Genomic DNA, 17,286 nt, shown 5'->3' with positions numbered 1-17,286 from the left:
CGAATCGAAGCCTTCGAGATGTGGATATACAGAAGGATACTAAAAATATCTTATGTGGACCATGTCACCAACGTTGAGGTCCTACAGCGCATGACAAAAGAAAAAGAAGTGCTTAATTTAATTAAACAACGCAAGCTTGAGTACCTTCGCCACGTGATGCGGAACGAAGAAAAATATCGAATTCTTCAACTTGTTATGCAGGGTAAAGTATTTGGCAGAAGAGGACCGGGACGCCGTCGTATCTCGTGGTTGAAAAATCTCCGACAATGGTTTGGGATGACCTCAGCGGAGCTGTTTCGCAGAGCAGTCAACAAAACCATGATAGCCTTGATGATCGCCAACATCCGGACCGGATAAGGCACTGAAGAAGAAGAAGAAGTACAAGACTTATAAGCAATTTTCTACGAGTTTAAAGTCAGCTGGAATACTACTCCATAAATGGAGTTTTAATTCTTCCGAGTTTCTCGATTCTATTTCCTCTGAATCTCAAAAATCTAATTATGTAATAAAACGCGGTAATTCGTTAAATAAAGTTCTTGGAATATGTTGGAATTCTCAGTCTGACATATTCTCTAGGTCCAATAAATCCGATTACTCTATCTGCAAAGTTGTTAATGCAAAAAATATGGATAAGCAACTTAATTTGGAATTGCAAACTCACAGGAGAAACATCATCAGAATGGTTGAATTTTTTAGCTCACATTCCTGATCTTGCAAAACTTACAATCTCAAGACCTCTGCTCAATCCGCTTAATATTTTTCGAATTGAAATCTATGGTTTCTGCGATGCAAGCATGAAGGCATATAGTGCTTGTATCTATTTACAGGTTTTACATAAAAATGGAGCCGTTTCGTGCAACTTAATCACTTCAAAGAGCCTTGTAGCTCCGCTAAAAACCATTTCCCTACCCAGGCTTGAATTATTAGGGGCTGTCTTGTTTTCTACCCTGATTTCAAATATCGTTCTCATTATTTCACCAAAGGTTTCTTCCATAGCTTCGGTTAGGCTGTGGACAGACTTCCAAATTGTACTCGCGTGGATAAATTCTCATCCTTCTCGTTGGTCAATCTTCGTAGCAAACCGTATAACTCAAATACAGGAGTTAACGCGAACTTATTTATGGAATCACGTAGGTTCTAAAAAAAACCCAGCAGATATTCTGTCTCGCGGTACCACAACGGCCCTGCTGGTAGACAATACATTATGGTGGCATGGGCCCCACTTTCTAATGAACAAAGCCACTAAATTTAATGAATTTGTTCCAAATGTTTTTTTTTTTTTTGTTTTTTTATTTAAACAAATATACCCACATCAACCACTAAGGGTTATAAGCGGGGGGACATACACAAACAGCAAGATGCATATTGTTACATAAAAAAATATTTTTTACAATCTGGTATATAGTTTAGTCATTTTAAGATAACTTAATAAAAACTGTAAATTTGACGTTAGTATACTTTTTAAATTATCACTAAGGGCACACGCGATTCTTTCGTTCTGGTACACTGGACACTCAACAATTAAATGGGTCTCTTCTAGGCATATGACTAAAGGAAGATATTCGTGTATAAGAAGCTTAATGGATTCTATATGTGTAATAACCGTTGGGGTTCCACTGTAATATGAATGTGCTAGCCATTAACTCTTTATGTGTTAACTATATATTGTTGAGAACTTGATTCTTAGTCAGTTTCGTCAGTAGAAGAAGAACTGTTGAGAAACAGTTTCTTCTTCAATCTGGTGGTATTGTTTTTTAAAGTTTTATTTTGTATTTGAAAATATTTAAAATTTAAAATTTCTTTTATTTCTTGGCGTGCATTTGAATAATTTTTAACAATGCGTTCAGGATGTTTTGAGTGAAGGGAATTTGCCAGAAAATCACATATTTCATGAAAAGTAAGTGTAAAGGAAGGGTTTCTATTTTTAATTTTTTCTTTAATTTGATTTAGAATAATTGGAATATCTTCTTGGGTTTTAGGCTTTTTCTTAGGTTTTTGAGTATCGGGAGGAGGTAGGTCATTTTCAAGAATTTCAGAAGAGGATATTTGTCTTTTAGTTGCAGGAGTAATTTCAGTGGTTTTTCTATCGCTTTCAATTACTAAGGAATTATCTTGGAATATTTTTGGTTGATTCAAGATTTGTAATTCATTGTTTGTTTGTGAGGAAGTGGTTTGGTCCTTTGTAGCTGATACGTGATTTTGTATGGTATTGGGTTCTGGTTCCATTAATGTTTCGGTATCTTCTTGGTATTGGTTTTGTGGTTGATCTTGTAGCTAATTATATTTTTCATTGGTAGAGTTATGTATATTCACGTGATGGTCAGTTTCCATTTGATTAATTGAGTTACTTGATGATGATAAAGAAGGACAGTCAGAATCGTGATGTCCGACAATCTTGCATCTGGAGCAGTTTAGAACATCTATGGAAATGTATAGTCGATATGATGTATTGTCGAATGAGATTAGAAATTAGTCAGGAATTGATGCATTTTCTAAAGGACTTATGAACATTTGCCTCCTAAAGCTGAGTACGTGGCTGTATTCTGAGTCTTGCATACCTACTCGTAGAAACGTCATGTTGGAGGCGGATTTTATACCCATAGTTTTTAAGTGCTCTTCAATTATGCTATTAGGTATAGTAGGACATACATTAGATATGATGAGTCTCTGGGCAGGGGTTATAAGTCTTCTTACTTCAATCTGGTTACCATCAATATTTATATATTTGTGGGAGCTAAGAAATTGATCAACTATATATTTAGAGGAGAGGTAGATGCAGATGCGGTTGTTTGTTATTTTTGATGCCCAAACAACATTTTTGGGCTGTACTATTGATCCAACAGCTTTTATGTATTCGAAAACTTTTATTCTTTGTATGGTTGAAAGTAGTTCACATCGATACTACAAACCGAGCTGACGTTAGGTGGTTCTCCGTTATCAACGTGCGACCGGTTTTATCGAATTGAACAGATAAGTAAATGTTAAGTGATTAAAAAGCAATCAATTAGTTATAGACTTAAAAACAATAAACTCATCAAATAAAATTTAAAAACAATTCAGTAATTTAATTATAATGTTTCCAACTGGGAATGGACCAGGATTCGACAACTACATAGTTAGCCAACAAATGCAAAATGTAAACAGCCAGCCATTACCAATCCAGTATCCATCAAACCAAATGAATTGTTACCCACAAATGCAGATTCCAAACAACACACAGAGTCAATCAAAAATCAACAATATACAGGGTTATCCACAAATCTCATCACAAACACCAGGTATGTACAATATGCAAATAAATCAACCAACCACCAATTCTTCGACGAATATGATATTTCCGCCCAATCAAGAACAATATATAAATCAACAAAACGCGCCACACAACAGCAATATAAATAACAGAAATAGCCATCAATACTACAGAATGTCATCAACAAGCGATGACGAACCAGAAAGTGCAAATGTGTCAACAAAAAACTCATGGCAAGTAGTTAAAACTACAAAACGCAGAAAAATCAGATCAAATGTAAAAACAGACAAAGAAGATGATGCCATTACACTATCGAACAAATATAATACACTAACGAATACCCAAGAAAATGAAACCAATCAAAATGAAACAGCGCCAAGAAAACCTAAACCACCACCAATATTTGGACGACCTCAGTGCAAAAGGTAACAAGTCATTTTTCGGATTTTTTTTTCTCATGTGATATTCATTGGTTTACCAATGTCTAATTCTGTGCAAAAAGAAACAAGTCTGCTACCGCTGAAAGGCTACATTTTTTTATGTGTAGAACGTAATAAGTTAAATATATGAAAAACTTCATTTGTGCAAAAGGAAATAAGTGGACTTGTTACCTTCTGGACACTGGACAGTATTTGAATTCACCATAATTTCTGCCTGGTTTCCAGTTAGTAAAAGTACATTTTGGTTTGGTTTGCATTCTTTTTTCCGTCCTTGCTTAAGACACTACTACTCGTACCACTTGTGCTTGGCGCAACGTAAAGGTTACGTATTATTGGAGGTTACTTTTGTGCTTTATTTTTGAGTTTGTTTTAACGTTTGGTGTTATATTTATTTAAAATAAATAGGAATATTAAATAAAAGACGCACATTAAATGCGTACGTAATAGTTTGTACTCATTTAAAGAAAAATGTTTGTGTCAAGATCACAAAAAACTATGCAATTAGTGCAACCAATGGCAGAAGATGTTAAAAAACTAGGTAAGTCTGACTTTTTATTAATATACTTTTAATTTTAAAACTAATTTAGCACTGATTATAGGTAGATAATCGTTATATTTGAAGTTAACACGTTTAATTTATTTTTAACTATTTATAAATAAGTACCGACCTAAATAGTTACGTTAGGTTGTTGTCTGTTATCACACTCTGATGAAAATTCTTTTCACTTATATCTGTATATGCATGATTTTATTTTTGTTCGACTCAATAAAATCAGCCGATGGTGATGAACAGTTTTGGTTTTGAATATGTGATTAGTGATAATAATGACAGAAACATGTTACACAGAACATCACTATTTTTAAGAATTAGAATTTCACATGTCGTTTTGTATAGCGACTCATGCATAGGTCAAAACAAAAATACATACTTTTGGATAATGTGATTGTCGCTAATGAGAAGTAATGAAAATTACATATCAACCCTGGACCACAAATTTATGGTACCTGGTCATTCCAGGATGAAATGCGACAGCGAACATGGCAAAACTGAAAATAAAAAAAAATTAATGGTCCAATTTGCCATCCACGTGATTGGGCTACCTCTATTCGAACGGTCGGAAAGAAAACTCTATTTATTGTGAAAGAAATGGTAAGAGAAGATTTTATTGATTATGCTGACCTGTTGAAAACACAATTATCATTTACAAAAAAAAATTACCGTTGGTTTTGTCTGGAAGGACGTTAAGTGGAAAAAGTTGGAAAAAAAATCATAAATTTGATCAAGATATAGCAGCCCAAGATGATTTGGTCGATCCTTTAATATATGACGAAGAGGACTAGCATTTTTTTTATTTACCATTTTTTATAATAATACATTTACATTAGGTATACCTTGTTTATTAATAAGAGTTTTTGTAATAAATTTAGTGTATTTTTGTGCCTTTGAGCTGCTGAAAAAAAGAAATACTACCTGAGTAAGTCTGTGTAAACGGTAAAAAGTCAGGAAAATATTGTGTATTTTGTAACAAATCAAGAAATTTAACTTAATTGAAAGTTCAACTATAAAATTTTTTAAACTTCAATAATAACCACTAGTTTGTGTCGTTTTCTAAAAAAATATGAAAAAATTTATTCGAAAAAAACCCAAGAACCGTTTTTTTCGTTTCCTCAAAACCAGTCAATTTGATATGTTACCCTTTGCACTGAGGTCGTCCATTTGTTTACGGTGTAAGCGACTTCTCAGAAATGAGGAAACAATTTACAGAAATAGCTGAAGCTGAACAATACGAAACCAGGACTATGGCAAATAATACAGTCAAAATAATTTGTAGCGATCCAGAAATATACAGAAAATTATCAAGATATATGAGAGAGAACAACATTATTCATCACACATATCAACCAAAGGAAGAAAGGGCCTATAGAGTCGTAATTAAATACCTTCACTATTCACATGCCACAAAAGATATCAAAGAAGAACTGACAAAACTGGGTCATAAGGTAAGAAACATCATTAATGCTAAACATAGGATTACAAAAGAGCCGGTAAATATATTCTTTGTTGACCTTGAACCATCAGACAATAACCAAGATATTTATAAAATTCAGAAATTACAACACTGCAATATACAAATTGAACCACCCATCAAAAACAAAAATATCATCCAATGTATGAGATGTCAATTATATGGCCATTCAAAAACATATTGCAATAGACCATATGTCTGTGTGAAATGTGGAGGGCAGCACAGTACAAACAGCTGTAAAAAGAACAAGAACACACCAGCTACGTTTTGCTTTATGTGTGAAAAAAGAAGCAAAAGCTAAATCCACGTCTAATTTCACGTCGACTGATCAAGCCAAGTGTAAAATCAGCTAGTGGGCGGGGCCTACAATAGCTGGTAGCCTTGGCGACGCTCAGTCGGCACGTCTCGAAGAATTTAGCGGGAAATCTACCACGTGTAGATAATTCCGTAGTTCAACCGAGTTTTTTAACTAGTTATTTCTGATTCTGGTTAAATAATAAGGCAACTGCGGATAGTTTACACGTGCAACTGGGCGTAAAGCCCTCGGGACACTGCACAGAGCGTCAGGGAGACACTGCTCTGCCCTTCTAGGAGGGTAACCAGAAACAGATACTGATCTGTGCAGTTGTGAACGCAAGAGGAACCCTCTCATAGCACATTTGAGAGTGAACAACCGAGTGGGGCCTGGGGAGACACCCAGAAGTGTACTGGCAGCGGTCAGTACACCCACAAAAACAGAGTCTTTTAAGTAATATCTCTAAAAATGTCGTCTGAACGTATCTTACGTTCTCAAAGCCGTCAGGCACCCGAAGTAGAATCATACGAAGAATTCCCACCCTTATCCCCTGCTACATCAATAGTATCCCTCCCAATCCGTCCACCCTCCAGTGCCTCGTCAGCAGCGACAGAGTACCACTCTACTGCCGACGAGCTTAACTCCCTGTTGGACGAACTAGAGAACGTGAACCAGCTTCAGTTCATCTGTTCGAGAATACAACGAAAAATCAACCTCCTAAACAACTCACAAAAATCCAAAAAATCCACAGGTGCAATCCCAAAAAAACTAACAAAACCAAAGAAAAATCCCGTTTTCCGTCCCACAACCCCCCAAAGTCACTCACAACCCACTGTTTCAGAAAGTAGGAGACCTGTACGACGCGCCAGAAGCGCCTCTCCTACCCCTGGAACCTCAAAAAATATCATAATCAACCAAAAACCCATTAAAAAACCCTCAAACCCACCCACAAACCCTCCTAGACCGGCATCGCCGGTCCAAAATGCCCCACAAACGCAAAAGAATGCGCCTAAAACCACTACCACCGACCCTAATGTGAAAAAAATATTCACCTACCGCATTGAAAACATATCAGAAGATCTAAACTCGCAATCCATCCTATTCAGAGTACTACACTCTAACGGCATACTCAAAAATTATGACTCCTTTGTAGTCAAGCCACATCTCAAAACGGCTTTTCTAAACAGTCTCTCAGCTTTAAACGCAGCTGAGTTACAAACAAAAATTCGTTCCGTCACTGGCAGGGACCTAACGGTTTCTTCCTCTGTCAGGCGGAACAGAAATACAAGAAAAACCACACAACCTTCCACCCAGGCTAGTTTCCATCTAGTCATACGAGAGGTGGATAAAAAATTATCCAACGAAGAGATTGAGGAGCAACTCACAATCTCTAAGTTTCCCTTCTCAAAAGTGGCGAGAATTGTATCAAAAGCCACGAACTCGCCCACTGCTCTAGTAAGAGTGTTCACAGACTCAGAATCCCATTATGCAGAAGCTCTCAGAGACAAAATCCGTATCAACGGAGAGAGACTTATCTGCGAAATGCCATATTCAGCCACTGTTGCTCCAATCCGCCCCAAATATTGTAGCAAATGCTGCAAAAGTGGACACCTCGCCTCCTCCTGTCAAGCGAGAACTCCACGATGCCCCAACTGTGGACAAGAACACAGTTCAAATCAATGTCCAAACCAACAGAACCCAAAATGCCCTAATTGTGGCGGTGATCATCCGGCGCATTCTCCGAGATGCCCGGCTAGGAGAGCGATCCCAGAAAATCCTGATCATATTCAACCTATTTTCCCCTACAGACAAGATCCTCCTTATCCTCTCTCGCAGGATTTGAAGTATCTCATATATTATAATAACTTAGTCTTAATGAACTTATTCCCTGCTCGACGGGGAGACATCATGCAAGCGTCGAACAATGTTGTACAGGCATTGTTCGGACACGTAGTCAACCCGCTGCAGCACGGGAATAATGTTGCATTTAGATTCGTTCCAATATATTAAAAAGCAACTAGTTTATGATAAATAGTGTTTTAGGGTCAGTTAACTGCCAGGGTGCCAGTAGAAAACACCACTTAATTAAACACCTCCTACATACCTATAATATCCAAATCCTATCACTTACTGACACCCTACTTAATCACACTCCCTCATTCACCAGCTATAATGTTTTCCATCGCCCGAAGGACTTTGTATCTAGAGGGAATGGCATTCTAGTAAAAAACAACATTCCATGCACACCCCATATTATCCCTCCTAATGCCAATGTCCCAGATACTGACTTCCTGGCAGTTGATATACACCTAAATAATAACGAAAAAATCACGATAATCTCGTATTATAGACATCTACATATGCCACTATCTGATGAGCTTTTTGAGTACTTCTCCTCACTCAATAAGGCCATCCTATTAGGCGATCTCAATTCACGTCACACACAATTCGGAGACACTTCAAATAATCAGGACGGTATTCACCTGACTGACTTATTACTAGAACTTCCCATAATTAGAATTGAGAATTCTAACCAAACCTTTTTTAATCACAATGGAATGTCCATCGTCGATTACATATTATGTACTGAAAACATGCTAGGACGATTCGACGATGAATGTTTCATAGGTGATTCAATCACGTCAGATCATTTACCACTACTGGTAAACACAAATCTGACGGAACCACAAATAGACATTCCTATAAAAAGACGAGATTATCGAAGAGCCAATTGGGACCTATTCAAAGACTTCATTAACAACAATCTACCCGAGTTAGGCCATATAACAAACACCGATCAAATAGACACAGCTATAATTCAAGTAGATAGCCTCATAACAGAGGCTATCGAATTAGCAATCCCACAAACAACGTACAATAAATATTCCCCGGCACTTCCGGCACGTATCGTAGCCAAAATTAAACAAAAACGCCGTCTCCTGAGGGAATATAAAAGGTACAGAGACCCACTAACAAAAACAGAATATAACAGACTCTCTGCGAGTATCAGACTAGAAGTAAATGCGCTGAAAAACCAACAATGGAGAAGCATTACTTCGAAGCTGGACTTTAAAGAGGGCTCTAAATTCTGGAATTTGTTTAAAGTCCTAACAAAACAAAAATCGCTCCCAATCTCACACCTAAAAATTGGAAATAACATTATTTCTACCCCGAAAAACAAAGCGGAAGCGTTTAAAAACATTCTCCAAAACACATTCCGTTCTCCGGATAACCCTAACTTTTGCGCTAACTTTAAAATTCAAACCGATCTACAAGTCCGTGAAATACTCAACACTCCTATTCGTCTCGAGGACATCATCAACAGTCCGATGATGGCCCCCACAGACGAAGAAACAATTAAAGAGCTGTGTTACGTCAGTAAAAACACAGCTCCTGGCCCTAATAGCATACACAACAAATGCTTAAAACAATTACCTCCGAGTATTTTCACAGTTATAAAGACTATAGTTAATGCATCCATTAAGTTTTGCTATTTTCCAACCTCATGGAAAATATCAAACACAATAATGATTCCAAAACCAGGCAAACCCCGGACAAACCCTGAATCATATAGACCGATATCATTACTAAATACACTAGGTAAGATTTACGAGAGACTCCTTAAAAAGAGACTCGTAAACTTCCTAGAAGATAACAATATCATCCCTAATTTTCAATTTGGATTCAGGCCGGGACACTCAACCCAAAACGCATTAACTGAAGTAGTCTCACACATCTCACAGTGCATTAATTTCAGAAACCATCTTGTTGTAGGCACGTTCCTCGACATCCAAAAAGCATTCGATCAGGTCTGGCACACAGGCCTGATAAGAAAGCTACAATCAATTGGATTGCCACATCCTTTTATAATATTAATGCACTCTTATCTAACAAACAGAACGGTTAGAGTAAAAGTAGCGAACGAGGTTAGCGAACCATTCACTCCTGAAGCGGGAGTCCCTCAGGGTTCCGTATTGGCTCCCATTTTATATAATATCTACACAGCAGACATACCCCAAAATCCGAGAGACTCCGTAAAAACCCTTCTGTATGCTGACGATACGGCTCTTCTCTCTATAGGCAGGAGGCCAATGGTATTCAATAGGGCACAAGAACAACTTGATTACATTAATAACTGGTGTGCAAAGTGGCGAATTACAATAAACGCGGATAAAACACAAAATATTGTGTTCAGACATCCGACGTACAGAAAATCCGACTTTCCGCCCTTATACCTAAACCAGACGAGGCTCGAACACAAATCCTCTGTGACCTACCTTGGAGTTATAACATCTAAAACTCTAAGCTGGGACGCGGAGGTTTGTAATGTACTTAAACAAGTAAGAAAACGAGCAACGTTACTGGGCGGTATAAACGGAAAATTCGGTGCCACAAATAAAGCGACACTATTGCACACATACAAAACTTTCATAAGGCCAATTATTGAATACCGTGCTCCTTTGTTTACGACATTAAAACGTAGACAAAGGAACAAAATCCTAGCATGCGAGAGAAAGATCCTTCGTAAAATATGCAGAAAGGTTAATTTTTATCCTTCAGAACTTATACACCTACATATACACCTACCTTGTAGTTGCTAACAATATGGACAAAATAACAACCCGCATCCTATCCCTAGGCAAGAGATACACCTTGCGGACTATCCAGGGTCGCAATACCAGGGCCCAGAGAGTTCTCAAGATGCCTTGCCATCCTAGAGGGCACATAGCAGTCAGAAAACCTAAAAATAAAGTTCCACATCTCCCATCCGTCCTACTTAACATCGTAGGCACGGATCTCCCAGATGACTACTATGATGTCCTCGAATCAACTCCTTATGAGTACCGCGTAAATAATTAAAAGGACAGGGCGAGTTGGTTTCTGTGGTTCCCAACTCATTGCACAATAATACCTGATCCTAGGTGAGGTTGTAGCCACAGCTATCCTCCACGTTTGAAAAAAAGGCCAATACAATCTGCTAAAGAATTGTGTTTTTTTGAATAGTTGAGGTATTGAAATTAACCGCCAAACCGTTGAAGAAGATGTCCAAACAAAAACAGCACCTAGCCGTCCCCACCCAGGCAACAAACACCAACCAAAGCAGAGATACGTAGGCCCCTCCTAATCCGCCGACCGCATACGCTAATACCGCGACAACCAACCCCGTGAAAGCGTCGCTTAGCTCATTTGCATAATCCTCCGGACGACGAATTACAGTGCAATACACTGGTTCAGACGCTGGAGGGGACGTAGATGGGTCAATGAGCGACAACGGCGAATAACGGAGAGGTTGACGGCAGGTATTAGCATAATAACACCAACCACCGGCGACAGCTGAAAATCCGATAGCCGGTGCTTGCCCCTGGCGCGCTCAGCCGTTGTCGAAATTACAGTGCAATACACTGGTTTTTACTTCGGCTATAAGCGCGCTAGAGAATTAAAAGCATCGGATAGTTGGATTAAAGCGGTCAAAGATATAAAAATAAGTTACATACGCCTAACATGCAATGACGAATGGCAATACTAATTCTCAGCCTTGAAACCAATTCTAGTCCTGACATTAACGGTAAAATAAGACCCAAATAAATAAAAACCCCATTCCCTGAAGAGGCAAAGGCCTAAAACAGGGGCTCTCGTAAGAGAGGAAGTTACGTGACTAGCTATGTGGAGGAGATCACCCAGCTAACTATAAAGAATGCGAATATTATCGTAATTTAAATAGAAATAAAAATATAGCACAAACTACATATAATCATCACCAAAATATGTCGCAAGCACGTAACAGAAACTTTTTACCCAATACAGTAAGACCAAATGTAAGCTATGCTAATGCAGCGAGTAATAGACAACCTCCTGCTGCTCCTTCAGATAACCAAGATTCAAACACTATTCTTATGAAGTTTTTAGAAGAATTCAAAGCCATGTTTAATCAAATCTTGTAACAAAACAGCATGGTAATAAAAATGCTAAGTAAACTCGTATGCAAATAAAATTCTTTTTACGAATAGCTGAATGGAACGCCAATGGCTGCTGAATCATAAGGACAAGGTGATAATATTTCTACAACAAAATTTTATAGATATATTATTAATAAGTGAGACACATTTTACAGACAAATCGTATTTTAAAATACCTCATTATCTAACGTACCATACTAACCACCCAGACAAGACAGCCCATGGAGGTACAGCAATCTTGATCAAACAATCAATTAAACATTTCATGATGGAAAGTTATATAACAGACTGTATCCAAGCTACAGTAATTAAAGTGTGCTCATTACCTTACGAAATAACAATAGCAGCAGTATATTGTCCTCCAAAGCACAATATTAAAAAAAAAAACAATTTCGGATCCTTCTTCAATACTCTAGGTCCAAAATTTATCGCAGCTGGTGACTTTAATAGTAAACACACTTACTGGGGATCAAGATTAATAACAACAAAGGGAAGACAGCTCTATAGCTTATTGCAAGAAAATAAATACTCATATTTATCAACAGGAACACCAACGTACTGGCCAACGGACCCCAAAAAAAGACCAGACCTCTAAGATTTTTGCATCATAAAAGGAATATCTAACACCTTAATGGACATAGTTCCAAGTTATGATCTATCTTCAGATCATTCACCAATTATTGCAACAATTAGCACATGCGTTATTAACAAACAACCTACTCCAAAACTGCATGGACCTAGAACAGATTGGAACCTTTACCGAAAAATACTGGATGAAAACATTAAACTAAATGTAAGACTAAAAAGCCCTTCAGAAATAGAAGCAGCTACAAACAACCTTATAACTTTATTGCAAAACGCTGCAAAAGAAGCGACACCGAACGATGCAGATAAAAATAAAATCGAGAAAAGAATAAATATTCCATAAGAAATTAAAAACCTCATTGCTGAAAAAAGAAGAGCAAGAGCCAAATGGCAACAAAGTCGGAACCCAGCGGATAAAACGTTTTACAATCGCTTAACCAATAAATTAAAAACACAACTAAAAATTGCAAGAGAATGGTCAGTCAAAAAATATGTAACACAACTTAATAGATACGACCATTCAATATGGAAACCAATCAAATCATTCTTAAAACCTCAAGCAATATCCCCACCAGTAATAAAAACCACAGACACACAGAACCAATGGGCAAGAAGCGATAAAGAAAAATCAGAATTATTTGCTGAACATTTAGCAACAGTATTCCAACCACACAACAATGAAGAAGATCAAGAAATTATTAATTATTTAAACTCAGAACAACCATCAGTAAATCCAATAAAATTAACAACACCCAAAGAAGTTAAAGAAAAAATCTTAAGACTGAATATCAAAAAGTTACCAGGAATTGACCTAATAACACCAAAAATGCTAAAAGAATTACCAAAAAAAGGGTATAGTAATCCTTACATATATATTTAACGCAACATTAAGATGTAATTATTGGCCTAACAATCTAAAAATTGCAGAAATACTATTATTCCCAAAACCAGGAAAGGATCCAAGTGAAGTCTCATCCTATCAACTTATCAGTCTGTTATCAACAATCTCCAAATTACTAGAAAAACTTTTAATAAAAAGAATAGATCCAGACTTTACAGGCGCAGATTGGATACCAAATTATTAGTTTGGATTTCGACGAGAACACTCAACTATCCAGCAATGCCACCGAATAACCGATAAAATCAATACCGCATCAGAAGAAAAGGAATATTGCCCGATGGTATCACTAGATGTACGTCAAGCTTTTGATAAGGTTTGGCATAAAGGACTTCTTTATAAAATTAAACAAATATTACCACCATTCTTTCGAATACTTACATCATACTTGGAAAACCGACAGTTTAGAACAAAAGTAAATGGAGAAATATCCAAAACGCATCCCATTAAGGCGGGAATTCCACAGGGAAGCATCCTGGGACCTTTATTATATTGATTATATACGTCTGATCTACCAACATCACATAACGTAACAATTGGCACATTTGCAGATGACACAGTAGCACTTACAGGTCACAAACACATTAACATAGCTACACAACAACTCCAAGACTATTTGTATGATCTTGAAAACTGGCTAAAACAATGGAAAATAAAAATAAATGAAAACAAGTCAACCCACGTAACTTTTACTTTACGACGAGAAACACCACCACCAATATATATCAACAATGAGGAAATACCCAGGACTAAAACAACCAAATACCTAGGGCTACACCTGTACCAAACCCTGTGTTGGAAAGAACACATCACCAAAAAAAGAAAACAAATACAACTAAGATAAAAAGAAATCAATTGGTTAATTGGAAAAAACTCCAAGCTGTCAATAAATAATAAAATTCTAATTTATAAAACAGTTATCAAACCAATATGGACATATGGCATAGAGCTATGGGGCTGTAGTAGTAAATCTAATATTGCTTTTATGGAAAGATGCCAATCAAAAATCTTAAGAGCAATTGTTGATGCACCCTGGTACGTAACCAACCAAAGAATCTATGAGGATCTCAATATCTCAACAGTGAAAGAAGTATACCAGCAAAAGAAATTACAATACATTCAAAAAGTGAACACACACTCCAATCCATTAATTTCCGCAATACCTCAACATCGAGTTATCAGAAGACTAAAGCGACGTTGGCCAACAGACCAGTAACATGGACCCGTGATTCTCTCACTGGAGGGAACCACATCACGCCAGAACCAAGGGACAGGACCCAAACTCATCACATTAACTTATAGAATACATTGTTTTATTCTGATTGTTAATTTATTAGTTATAATAAAAAAAAATGGTTGAACGTATAATACCTTGGTCTTTTGAAGGATATTTGAAACTGTTTAATGCATTGGAGTAAGATATATGTGACGTAGTGGGTATATTTCGTGAGGTAGTAGCTGATTCCGGTTCATCCATCTTCCCGCTGAGAATTTACGTACATTGGCACAGAGAATCTGAAGCTGGACCTGGCCACTTAATAAAATTGAACAGCAGCCTAGCCTAATTACTTGTTAGAAGCAAGAACCAGCAAAAAGTTGTTGTCGATAATCGATAAGTTGAATTGAAATCGATAAAATATTTTGCCTTTTAAATTTCCGCTTTTTGTAAATTCTCATCTTTCACTCGGTTACAAAGAGTAATTGCATATTGCAATAGGTATATTTACAACCTTAAAAATAATCAAAACAATAAAGTCAATGATCTTGTACTCCTAATCGATGACAACGCTCCTCCTCTAAAATGGCCACTGGCAAGAGTAATCGAAACAATGCCAGGTAAAGACGGCAGGGTTAAAAACTAAGAACTAAAGACGGAGCATTTAAAAGATCTATTGTTAAAGTATGTCCTTTACCTCATACTCATTTAGATGTAGGTCACATCAACCGGGGGACTATGTTGCGTAACAACAATATCTAATATTTTTATTTTATTTTTGTATCATATCATTATATCCTACTGTATATTAGTTTAAGATTTATAAAATTCTCTGTACCATCCAATAATCTGTACGGCGCCGATAACTTGCATTCAAATAACTTTCTAGACATAAGCTTCTAAAATCGTCAAAGAATCATAACAATGAAAGGATTTGCAATTCCAAATTATCGGTTTGAGTCATTTGAAATTTCCCAACATTAACGAAAATTACCCTTCTTAGGTAATTGTAATAATAAAATGAAAGTCGAAGGTATTTTAAATGTAAACATATCCTTTAGATACGTCGAGGGGTTCAGGGGGAGATTTCTGTATGTTAAGAAACGATTACTAGCCGAGTGATTGAAATCAGTTTTCATCAGTTTGAATCCAGCATTGGATGAGCTATAGGCTCCAGTCCGCGCCAGCCGCACCTCAGAAGGTTCAGCAAAGTCGGTATATTAATAAGTTTTACTAAGTTCGTGTCAATATTGTATTACCGACAAGTTATCTAGTTTTGTAGTTTCTTAAAGTTTAGTTTCATAAATCAGCTATCATAAGCAAGTTACCGGCGTCCACAATACGTTGTTGTAATTGTTTTAACAGACATGTTAAAACGTTCTTTTCGAAACTTTCATTTGTCCCAGTTTTCTGGGTGGTCCTTCAAAGAAGTAAAGTGAACCTATTTCCCTAAGGAGAAAACTTGTTCCTCAAGGGAAAAAACCAGCGACCTATGACTGGTGCACGAAACAAAGGCATCAGGATAAGGTTTAAGAACAAACACACCAGCATCTTTGCTCAACTATTAAGTGCAAAACACATTAAAGATAGTTGTTTGGACTATCATCAAGATATTACGGGTGAACTTTTCAAATCGTGGTTTAGAAATAACTTATTGCCAAATTTAGCAGACAACAGTGTTATTGTTTTAGATAATGCATCATATCATTCTAGACAACTTAAAATTCCGAATTGCAAGATTTTTTATTATCACAAGATTTATATTTTGAAGATTGGTACACTAAAAACCAATTAGTAGAGGTACTTAACACAAAATTATTTGTAAAGGAATATATTATTGATGATGCAGCAAGAAAAAATGGACATATTATTATAACTTTAAGACTACCACCATATTACTGCGTTTCAAATCCAATAGAGTTGTTATGGTCTCAACTGAAATATAATGTGAGACAAAAAAATGTAAATGCAAAATGTTAAAACACTGTCGTGAAACTAATAGATTCTGAATATAAAAATATCTCTGAGGATAACTGGAAGAAAGCAATAGAGCACGTAAAAAATATCGAAAAAGAATATCTTAAAAACATTCGTGTTTTAAATAAAATTATTATCAATGTGAAGAACAGTGATTCAAAGGAAGAAAGTGACAAAGTGTAATACCAAGACAACTTTCTCTCAATACTGAGCTTATCCGGAATATTTTCTTACATAATCAGATCTAGGGATTATCGACATATGTTCAACACCAAACTACTGCTTCAATTTTTTAAGAAAAACGTGGCCTTATTATGAAAACTTCACTTATTGTTGCAATATCTATATCTTTGAAAATCAGTTCTTAGGAGAAAATAATAATGTAAGTAAGTGTTGACTAGAAAAACTTTTAATTTTTACTTCAAGGTTTTATAAATTATTTAAATATATATTTTTTATCTTTAAGTGCCTACCGTTCGCTCAATTATTAATTAGTTTTTGTATATTAACCAATTATTGTTTGAACATTTTATAGAAAATGCATTGTAGAAATATGATTAAAGTAATTTAAACTTACACAAAATCATCAATACATACAATTTTCTAAGAACCTATTTCTTATAAAATATACCATATTATTA

Source organism: Diabrotica undecimpunctata, chromosome 11 (assembly GCF_040954645.1).
Source record: "Diabrotica undecimpunctata isolate CICGRU chromosome 11, icDiaUnde3, whole genome shotgun sequence".
NCBI classification, from domain to species: Eukaryota; Metazoa; Arthropoda; class Insecta; order Coleoptera; family Chrysomelidae; genus Diabrotica; species Diabrotica undecimpunctata.
The sequence above is the reverse complement of the archived record's forward strand: the minus strand, read 5'-3'. Positions refer to the sequence as shown.